The sequence below is a fragment of the Pocillopora verrucosa genome, chromosome 11 (assembly GCF_036669915.1).
Source record: "Pocillopora verrucosa isolate sample1 chromosome 11, ASM3666991v2, whole genome shotgun sequence".
NCBI classification, from domain to species: domain Eukaryota; kingdom Metazoa; phylum Cnidaria; class Anthozoa; order Scleractinia; family Pocilloporidae; genus Pocillopora; species Pocillopora verrucosa.
Window position 1 is genome coordinate 8779824 of NC_089322.1, and position 12174 is coordinate 8791997.

The window sequence follows — 12174 nt, forward strand, 5'->3', positions numbered from 1 at the left end:
GAATGAAAAACCTAGGATGCACCATCCAAGAAAAAACTCGATAAGACTAAAGATGAAAAGCGTTGAAACTTCTCGAAAACAAGCAATGGCCGTAAATTTCAGTTCGCATAAATCTCTCTCTGGGCATCTTTAAACCATACCAAACGAGCTGTCATTCATCTAAATGATCTAAGACATATCTGATTGGTTCGTGCATTTTATGTTTGTAGGAAACATATTGCGTTGCGTCTTTGAAGGGTAACAGTCTACGTGGCATGTCACGAATCTCTCTGAGAAAGTGTGGAAAGTAGCACGTGAATTTAAAAAAGTTATATTTCTGTAAAAAGCGGTCAATTCTATGCGACACGACAAAATGAACAAAAGCATGAAAAAGCGTTTTCCGAGCAAGAATTAAAAAAATAGAACTAAATAAAATTAAATTAAAAATTAAAACCTATCAACTAATTTTTTTTTTTATTGAAATTATATTTGAGTGAGGAACAGGCGAACTTTGGGGTCAGAATGTTCGTTTCTTTTGTAATAATGAGCCTTCGCGAACGGAAGGTTACGAGTTCAATATTCACTGATTCGTGACTCGTAAAACTTATTCAAAATCTCTTTGAAACAGCCTAAAGAAGTTTGATAGCTGTCTTAAGCAGCTATAGGAACTAGTTGTCCTGCACGACCAGAAGAGAAACAAAGGTCGTCTTCATATCGGAGAGGGGTTTTTTAAAAGGACGTAGCTAACATTTACGAAAACGTACGTTGCCTCAAGGAGAGATGTAAGACCATGGGTAAACTTTGTTGCCTCAAGGGATACCAAAATTAAGTGTGGAGGTTACGTAAGTCTAGTCTCTTTTGCAGTACTCTGTTATCAAATAATTGCCGGAAATACCCTAATATTTCTCAGTTATTTGAAACAGGAAAAGACTTCTCGGATGGCTTCTTCACTGGAGTGTATAACCTGGATGGTTGTGGGCCTGACTGAATCTGTCACTATAATAGTTCTGAATTCTTTAACAGTGATTGCATTTTATCGAAACCGTTATCTTCGAAAACGGTCCACGTACTTGGTGATAAGCTTGGCAGTTGCAGACATGTTATCCGGAGTAATTTCTCCACTCGACCTCTTCTATAATATTGGAGCTACGTGCAACTTCTGAAGGCATAATGCAGAGAATTGGTATCAGATACCAGCAGTCGTAATCTTCTGGTTTCTTGGTTGTTCGTTAACAAATATGACTGTTATTTCTCTAGAACGCCTAAATGCAACGTTTTGGCCCTTCAGACATCGTACGATCAAAAAGTCAGTCTACTGGGTTCTTATCATCGCCGTCTGGCTGACAGCACTACTCTTTTCATGTGCGTTGAGAATGATTGATAACTATACACGTGAATGGGGCTATTATTACTACGCATGGAGTTCATTCATCTCAATTTGTCTTTTGGTCATTTGTGTCTCTTACGTTTTTATTTTTGTCAAGCTTCGCTTTGGAAATCAGCCTCGACACCATGGCAAGGCAAATAGGGAGAGGAAACTGACCGTGACGTTGTTCACGGTGACTTCTCTCTCTCTCCTAATGTGGCTGCCTTATGTTATTACTAGTTCTCTTTTTTTTGCCACTGACATTTTCAGTTCATTGTCTGAAATAGCGTTTCTTCGTTTGCATAATGGTTCAATTGTCTTGTTTTTCGCAAACTCTTTTTTAAATCCGATATTGTATACTATGAGAATGCCAGGTTTTAGGCGAGCTCTAAAGATGTTATGTCGCCAACGACCTCGGCCACAGAGACAGGTTGAGATCATTTCCCTCCGTGAGATTAATTTGAATTTAACTAGTGTGGGAGAAATAAACTTCTACCAAGGTTTTGTGAAGGTAGTTTTTGATAGGAAGTTTGCTCTAAACTCTCCAGCCTCTGCATTAAATAAAATGAAAGGAAAGGTAAAAAGTAGGAAAATTGAATTAATCAGATTACGTTAGGGATCATTTATTATTAAACGCAATTCCTTTGTAGGTTTTATGTGTAAGGTTTCATTTTGAATTTTGTTCATTTGGGTTTGTTTGATTATTTCCATTACTTTAGATTTAGTTCTGCGTCAGTTTAGGTTTAGTTTGCGTGTGTTTGGGTTGAGTTCATATTTTTTCCAGCGTGATTATGTCAAAGCCGTTTTTTATCACTTTGTTTCGCTTTGATCGTTTCTATCGCTTTGCCTTGATTCGCTTCACGTTTTTTATAGGTTCGTTGGATTCCGTTTTTTTCACAGAAAAAAACATTAGCTCGTTAGACGTTGTGATTGTAATTTTAATCTCATTGTGCAATGCAGCATTATCGTATTATGTAAATAAACATTCAGGTAGTAGCTTGTCTTCTCAAAATAGCTTAACGCTTTACATCCTAAAGTCAATATGCATTTCCTTTCTTACTGTTCTCGATATATTTCCAATGGCTTTGACAAGGAGAATTTGTTAAACAATCAAAGGTTCTTAAGTTGATGATCTTTTCCTTTATTCTCGTGACCTTTTTGTTTTATTCAGGGGTGATACTGTGAGGAGAAATTAGATGTAAGTCAATCTTAGAGTTCAAAGGGTTAACAGCGAAAGGATTTGTAGATGAGCTAGATGACCGCTCTTTATCAATTTGAATTTGCACAACAACAGAAAGAAAGGATGTGATTAGCTAAGTTTTTTACTTACCGGTATTTATCTTAATTAGTAATGGTAGTAGGACTGAGTGGAGTCCAATTCGGTCTGTAATCATATTTTGTTACCAAGATTATGATTACAGACCGAATTGGACTCCACGAAGTCTTATTACCAATTAATTATAAAAAGTACAATTTGGATGTGGTTGGCATATTGAACTGTCCCATAACAACCTGTCCGATAACAACTTGGCAATTAAATTAAAGGAAAAAATGTGAATATTTTAAACCAATCACAATCGAGGAAATTGTAATTTTTATAATTAAGACTGATACTCTCAGCATAAATGCATAATTTAAAGATAACTGACACTTATGCGTGTATGTAGATTTGTATTAGAAATAAACCGACATAAATAAAAGTCGACGAAAAAATATGAAACAGCCTCCATTTTCTCGCGCAAAGGGATGCGAATGTCGAGCGTGGGAATTGGATAAAGCAACAAGACTTCAGAATTAAAGTCCTACACCAAGGAGAAGAGGGTGAAGTTGACCTATCTGTTTGTCTAGCTTTATTTACTTCAAACTTAGGGAATAAAAAATGAGAAAATAAGGATCGGTAAACGGAGAACGGGGAATAAAGAACGGGAAAGAGAAAAAGTGAACGGGGAACAGGAAACAGGCAACAGCCAACAGAGAACAAAGAACAGAGAACAGGGAACAGGGAACAGCGAACAGCGAACAGGGAACAGGGAACAGGGAACAGGGAACAGGGAACAGCGAACAGGGAACAGCGAACAGCGAACAGCGAACAGCGAACAGCGAACAGCGAACAGCGAACAGCGAACAGCGAACAGCGAACAGCGAACAGCGAACAGCGAACAGCGAACAGCGAACAGCGAACAGCGAACAGCGAACAGCGAACAGCGAACAGCGAACAGCGAACAGCGAACAGCGAACAGCGAACAGCGAACAGCGAACAGCGAACAGCGAACAGCGAACAGCGAACAGCGAACAGCGAACAGCGAACAGCGAACAGCGAACAGCGAACAGCGAACAGCGAACAGCGAACAGCGAACAGCGAACAGCGAACAGCGAACGGGGAATAGTTTACAGGTGAGGAGTAGTGGAGAACGAGAAAAGGGGAATACAGAGAGAAATTTTAGTCGGCAAGAAGAAAAGACTCTCGGAAAACGAAAAAAGCTCACGGCAAAAGAAAAAAAAACTCACGGCAAAACGAAAAAGACTCAAGGCAAACGAAGAAACCTCGCTACAAAATAAAAAACCTCGCGGCAAAATAAAAAACGTCGCGGCAAAATAAATAACCTTGCGGCAAAATAAAAAAACCTCGCGCAGCAAAAGGGCATTTTGCTGCGCCTGTTCTGTACATTTTAGTTTGAAGCGAGAAACAGCTGTTATGCGCCTGTGTCGGTTTCCCGCTCAAGAATTGCGAAAGAAATGAGGCAAGAAAGTCCGTCGGAAAACAACAATGAATTGAGTATTTGAGAAAACCTTTCTGGTGTTTTTTCCCTCTGTAACTTAGATGGAAGCGGCAAAGTCTTAAAGTTGTTCTGTGGTGTGTGGAAGGAAGTTATTTTCAAAAAGCAAAAGATTGCATAAACGACTTCAAGTCTTCTCTTGTGATTGTTTGGGCGATCGATGTAGATGATGTTATTTGTGAAGGATGCAACTGAGGGGCCTGTCGAAGAGTACAAAGGAATTGGTTAGTATGCTTTGATCGTGTCATTGCTCAGTCTCAAGATATCTCACTTTCCTGTGAGCATTTTGTAGAGCTTCAACTGTACTGCTAATGCAATGTACTTCCAAATTTAACCAAAAGTTAAAGTTTACGGAAGTTTATGTTTCGTAAAATGGTCAATTTCGAGTAAAGAAAAGAAAGACAACGTTAGTATTAGGGGCGAATACGGTCGTTACATTAAAGAGCTTTTTAGAAATGGAGGAATAATCATGGATTTTATCGGAGTAAGGATATGTGTTTTCAACCAGTAGTCTCTAAATTATCATCAGAGATTGTTAATGATGTGGGGAAATTGTGAATTAAAACTAGTACCAGTTTGGGCTTCCAGTTAAAATATGAATAGTTGAGTGAATCAATTATTTCCACAAAAAAATCGTATTCATCTATCATTTCAATTGCACAAAAAGAATAGTATACACAATTGTATGAATCTTTTACCTTTGCCTTGAGGTTATTAATTTTGCCGTGACGTTTTTTCATTTTTTTCTTTTTGCCGGGAGGTTTTTTCTTTTGCCGTGAATCTTTTCTTTTTCGCCGTGAGTCCTTTTCTTTTGCCGCGCGGTTAATTCTTTTGCCCCGAAGTTATTTCTTGTGTCGTGACAGTTGTGGGCCAACCTAAATATTATTTGGTAAGAAACAAAGAATAAAAACCTGTCAGTTTCATAACGGAGCCACTCTCTCTTCTCTCGACATCTCGAGGCGTATTTACTGCTCAGGTTATGATGACCATGCTTGCGATACGATATTTTTTTGCTAATGCTGGAAACTGAAGATAGTCATCGCGTATTGCAAGAAGCGTCTGTGCTGTGATCGCGTTATTAAACGGGGTCTTGGCAATTTGAGTTCACAAGCACGCTGGTAAGCACATGGTTAGCGTAAATAATTGTTGTTTACAGTTTTTGAATTCGAGAACCGTTTTTGAGAGTCTATTTCTGCAACCTTCATGGATATTTTCGGTTGAATTCATTGAGGTACACTCTCGGAATTTCATAAGTGATTATGAACGATAAATTCGTGTCCGCACCATAATTTAGGGAGGTGTTGTTAACACATTATCAGTTGACAATTCGTGAACCATTTCCGTAACCTACTTGGATATTTTCTTTTGAATTAATTGAGTCACACTCTCGGAATCGTATGAGTAATTAAGAACGATAAATCCATCTATGTAGCACAAGTGAAGCACATTTTAAACTTTCCATACGATTTTAGGAAACTATATTTAATTGACTCTCGATAAATTGACCTGCCATAACGCGTTGATTATTTTACTATTTTGTAGCCCCAAAAGCCCGGCTTATGACTCTAGAGGTACTGAACCTGATATATCTGATACACAAGGCACCCTTGAAAGAGGAAGGTTTGAATAAAATAATTGCCTTTACGACCGTATACTGCACCCGGTTTACATAATTATGTAGATAATTGCTCAAAAAATACCTATTATAGCGGAGCTCGCAGAGCGTAGCACCATAATTATACAAAATAGTAGTAACCCATCAAGCCGAAAAATTTGGATGTACGACCGTACGACCGTACAAGGTGCTACTTTTAACATGCGTGGTCAACTGTACCGCGGGCACGCCAACGCCACGACTTTGTCTAGTAGTCCAGTGATCAGTGCACTAGGCTCCGAGTCGGACGACCCTGGTTCTAGTCCTGGCCGGGGCAAGGCGTTGTGCCCTTGAGGCGTGCGGAAAAAAAAAATGCGAGCTCAGCTTTTAGGCTTGGCTAAATCTCTATACTACCTTTCTTCAGAAGCAAAGACACGTAGGTAATGTAAATGGAATTCTCTTTTCATCCATGTAAAGAGATATTACGCATTTCTTAAACTAAAATCTGAATCATTTCATTTCTTAATTTCAATGAGTTTGAAACTTCATTGTACATAAGAACACTTTACTAGAGTATGTTACATTTATTTGCTGTATTTCTGGTACATATTATTACATAACCCTTTAACTTTCAAGATTTCATTAGTAATTCCCTTTATTGTCTGCCATACAATTTATGTGACGTTTGGTTGGCGAATTTGGAATTGGATCAACCACTTATCCCCTATACTAATTGATATTTTTCTTTATTCTAATTACTTACCTGCTTGATATTGTACTGATAGTGTAAGTAGAAATTCCGTCTAGGTCACTCGCGGGACTAAAACAGTTAAAATGGAGGATTTCATGATATTGTAATGATTAAAATTTTCTTATGCTTTCAAATGTAACAAAAAAATGTGATGAGAATCCGATGTTATGAAACAATGGAAAAACCTGTTGCTGGTAGCTTATGTCTTTAATGTTTAAATGTTCATGGGAAATGTTTTTCTTCGAAAGTGAGGATACAGTAGTTTCAAAGCTGATAGAAATAAGCTGTTTGCAAGTAATGAAAAGCAAACTGACAATCATACCTCGATGCTTGACATGCTTCACTCAAACATTTCAGTTGTGTGTACCTATCATTGTAGAGATGTCTTTCATGAAAAATATTTTTTGGTGTGGCTGTCGTTCTTTGTTGTCGTTCTTCACTAGCAAGTTTATAAGATTTCAGATTCTACTTTCAACCTGGGTGAGATTAAATTTCTTTATATCATGCTCCATTATGGTTTGTTTACATGGAAAGGAAATTGTTATTGTAGCTTCATAGATGTTTTCATTGCTGTTGCAACTAACATTCATAACAAAGTTTCATTAAACATAGAATGTTTCAAGAACTTTCTTTGTTTCTCTTCAATACTATTTATTATTTTTGGAGCACTTTTAACAATTTACAACCTGACTTCAGTATGAATATTCTCCAAACTGTTCTCAATACATTTCCTTATGTGCTGGCGGAAGAATTTGTTTAACAATCAAGAGGTTCTTCAGTTCATTATCATTGCCTTTATTCTCGTAACCTTAATGTTTGATTCAGGGATGATATTGAAAGGGGGAAGTAGACGCTAGTCACTCTCAGGGATTAAAGGGTTAAAGGAGGCAGGTTATTAAAATAATTACAACTATGATTCAAACAAGTATTTGAATATGTGAGTAACATTTGATGTTTTCACATGTGACAAGGTGATCAAGCTGAAGTTGGCCTCAAAAAGGAGTGAACTTGACTGTAACAATTAGGTCACTACTTTTGAAACTCGAGCACTAAATAAACACACCTTGGCTTGCAATTCTGGTGATTGCAGTTTGCTGAGGCAATTGAAATGCCAGTCCCTATTCAGGAACCATCCACATGACTTGTACTATCATAAACTATGTGATAATTTTAGAAAAATGCATTTGTGTCAGTAGAACTATTGTAAGTACAGTACCACCTAGTGACAAAAATTAATGATTTCCTGTAAGTATGAATGTTTGGGAGAAGTTATAGTGGTAACTGACCCTTTTTTTGGCTAAAATGCATAGGATTTGATGATTGCAATGTATATCTCTTAGCTTTTAAACTTTTAACTTTGTATTAATTGTAATTATTTACCATATTTATTTTTTCTACCACAAGTTCTCAAAAGTTGAAGCAGTTTAGTCAATTACTTGGCTTTCTTTGTCTGGAATTGTGTGATTATATCATTTTGCTGTGTAAGTTGCTACATTGTAACATGTAATATTATTTTTTAAATTGCATTAAATACTCTTGCTCAAGCTTTCATTAATGTGTGGTCTTTCTTACCAATACTCATACCCAAACTAAACATTGATATAATGGATTGGTCTCAAGATATGTGAATTTTAAAGGGTGGAAAACTGGAAAGCAAAGATTGCCCTTTAATTAGGACTGAAATTAAAGTTGGCTCTGCTATTTTAATTCATGTTTTTATTTTACCCTGCATGAAAGTTAAATTAATTGGCATTTGCATAATTCACAAGACAAGAATATAAATGACTTAGCTTAATAGGTTATAAAACTGAAATAAGAAAGTTGTGCAGACCATATCTTGCCTTTTATCCTTCTCTGGATATTTACTCAAATAACATAGTCACTATCAGTCCCTCTCACTCTCACTTTCTGTTGAGCTTGTGGAGAGATGATAACCTCTTTTTTTTTTTTTTTATGAAGAAAGGAAAGCCTGCTTTCTTACCACAGATAGTTCTTTTGTGCATCATCGGTATATACCTAATCTTATTTGTACCTGAAGTTGATTGTTCTAGATAGGCTAACCTAATAAATTAGTTGTGAAAATTTCTTTGACTGACTTAATTTGACCTGACAAACCTACTTTAACCTGAATAAAAAGAAACTTTAAATTTACTTCTTTTCCTTTTAAGGTGTGCATAAAAATTTTGAAGTCAGGGCGGGTTTGAACTACAGGTTTATAAGAAATCTGCATGTGTGTGTGTTTTCAACATATAAAACCAGTAAAAAGGTTGCTTAGCTTTTTTCATTAGTAGAGATTTGTTTTTCTAAGAACCTTGTTTATTTGGCCTATGCTGAGTTCTAATTTTTCAAACAAAGTTTCATTCTTTTGAATATTCTTAGATCTCCTAGTATCAGTTAATATTCATGTAATTAAAACAATCACATCAAATCTTGCAGATGCTTGGTACATTTTTCCACTGATCTCCTGACATTTCATCATGTGTAGGGATTGAACTGACATCGCACACTTCCCCTGAAGAAGAAAAGATTCTCTATCTTCGAAAATTCGCTCAAAACACCAGGAACTACAACGAAGATCCTCAGCTGCTTGAAGATACCGCTGACTAGCATGCGTTTCATCTCAAGTTGTGAGACGTCGACCCCAGGTTCCAGACCTCGCCAATTCTTCCCTTCCCTCCCCACCTCCCGGACTGGTCTCTTAATCCCCTTGAAGAAACTCTTCTACAGCCAAAGCTGAGGAGTTTTATTACAGCTTTTATTGTAATGAGGGGCTAGAAAATAAACTAACAAGAGCTCCGCTTTTATGCTCGGCTAAATCTATATATTACGTATGAACAAAGATTATTATTCAGATAACGATCGACTTTTTCCTTATTGAACAGTTGCGCATAGCTTCCAAAATGCCAATTTTGCCATGCAAAGGCCATGTTCGATTCTGAGTTTTATCGTAGAAAGATTATATAAAAACTGAGGACGCTTTTAAGAAAGTTAGTTGAGATACGGTAGCCTTTGAATACTATTTTCTTCACAAAGTACATCGGCACTAAACGGCTCTTCGGAAAGGTGGGAGGTTTGGTCACTTCAGCCAAGTCACGTGGTGTCCTCTACCACCCTCAGTCGTTTCTTTGATCTTGTTTCTATTTTGTGTTTCTTAAGTATTTGCAGAGTTTTTTTCATGTCTCATAAAGTACGTTAGAGAAGTGGATTCATGAATTTCGTGTGCAGTGTAAAACAATTGAATGTTATAATTTACTGCGAAAACGCTTGAAGCTACCGCGTCTTAAATTAGCGCCAAGAAAACATTGAAAGGACAACTAGTCTATACTGAAAAACACATTTATAATTTTAAATTGTTTAATGCAACTGTTACCAGAATGAAAACAGAAAAACAAAAATTAGATTAAATAGAATAAGAAAGACAGTAAGTTTTGAGACGGTAGACGTAGATTCAGAATTTTTTTGTGTGTGTGTCCAACGCTCGCGACAAGACGAAAACCATCTTCCTCTGTTTTCTAAAAGAAGTTGACAGAATCATACAAAATTCTTCAGAGCATCTTTGTTGCTCCTTTCTATGGAAAACCACCGAACTGAATGGGTTCGACAAATTTTGGACGACGCTATTGCCTAATCGATCGAAGGGTATGTTAGAGACAAGAATTCTTAATTCTTAATTATTATTCAACTCGCGATCGACTTTCTTTTATTAAACAGCTGCGCTTAGCTCATAAAGTGCCAATTTTGCCATGCAGACGCCTGGCTCGATTCTGAGTTTCATCGAAAGATGATAAAGAACCTGAGGACGCTTTTAAGAAAGCTACTGGAGATAAGGTAGGCTTTGAATATTATTTCCTCAACAAATTCCTCTTAAATTGTTTCAATGTTTCTAAATTAAAGGGATTTCACCCTAAATTTTAGGGGGAAGTGACGGTAAGGTGAGTTTCTGATAGGGGAGGGTTGTCCATTACACCTTCGATTGGGTCGATCAAAGCTTTCTGTGGAACAAATATATCAAAATAAAATTAAAAAAAAGAAAACTACTTGAAAAAGCGGAGTGAATTGGTAGCTACAGCTGATATCTTCGGGCGATCGAAGTAAAATGTGTGTCAAAGAGAAATAGGTTCAGATATTCGACACCTTTTTGTATGATACCATGACTGAAGGCAACAAATGATAACCGTTTTGTGTTAAATTCGTTCGATACGCTGAACTTGTTATTAGCCTATGTAGATTTCTTTTAGAATACATCTTTTTTATACTCCGACGCTTTCTGATGAGAATGTGTCACGAAAATTCGGTAATAACAAGACTTAGTCGGAGAGCATTCATGGACTTCTTAATATTTCCCTCCTTATTTTTTAAATCTAATTCAAGACTTTTATCATTTGAAAGAATAATAAAACGTCTTCAGTGGCAGGAATATATCAGAAATGAAAAAGAAAAATTATCAAACAAGCGGAGTACATTGGCGAGTGCAGCAGATATCTTGGATGGAAAAGAGTTTCAGATATAGAATATTAGTTTTCGAAACTTGCTTGACTTTAAGGCGATAAATGATAACCGTTTTGTAAAAAAATTCGTTTGATATGCTCTTACCTTTTGTAAAAAATTAAAAAAACATTTTTTTTTAATCCTACGTTCACTTATAGATATGCGCATTTTTTATTTTTTTTCTTTCTATTTCAATTTTATCTTTTACCCTCAATTGGTAAAAGAGTAAGGGGGAAATGAAAGAAGACTACTTTAAATACTTCTTTCCAAAAAAAAAATTAGAAAGGAGAACAAAACAAAAACAAAATTAAACGCACAAGTAAAAGAAATGCACTAGTGCTGAGAACGTTCAAATATGAAAATAACGACGACGGAGACTTGGAGGAAGCCCATAATCCATTGCCAGCTTCAGGGTTATGAGTTACGGAAATCAACATCATCTCCATCTGGCTAAGAAACTAATTAGTAAATGAAAAATGCGAAATAAAGTGGCGCTGATATCTGGTATCAGATCCAGGTGAAGTGGAAAGACAAATTATGCGAACTTTTCTGCGGACCAACTCTGAACTATGATAGAAATGATAATAAACATGATTGCAAGAATAATAATCATAATAATGATATCGATAGTTATGAAACTAATCATGATTACAATAATAACTATAATAATGATAACAAATCAAGTGAAATAGAAATAAAAAGACAAAGGAACATCTTTGAAGTGTTGGCGTTTTATTTCCAACGCTAGTTATCAATTATGCATCTCATCTGATCATGAATAAATTGTCAGTCTTCACTTGTGTATTCAAGACAAGTAGTGAATAATGCATGGCGGGCACAGAAATAGGATTTCTCTTTCAGCACGAGAAGATAGAATTCGTATCCCCAAGCGGCCACGTAATGTTCTGTTTATTTAGTAGATACTGATGAAATTCCTACATAAAAGACAACTTTTTTTTTTATTATTTATCTTTGAAACAGCACAATAGTGCAATTAAAGTGGTCACCTATCGCAAAATGCCTGTCACAAAAATGTTATGAAACTCGGATATAAAGTTATAGAGGAGAAATATAGACAGCAATACTTATATTTTCTGTTCCAAAAAGTCAAAATTCTAAAAATTTCAAAAGAACCGGCCGCGCGCCTGAGCGGGAGGCTCTCTTGTAATAGGCTAATCATGTTAGTAACACATGGCGACACCAATATCCTCGCACGTAA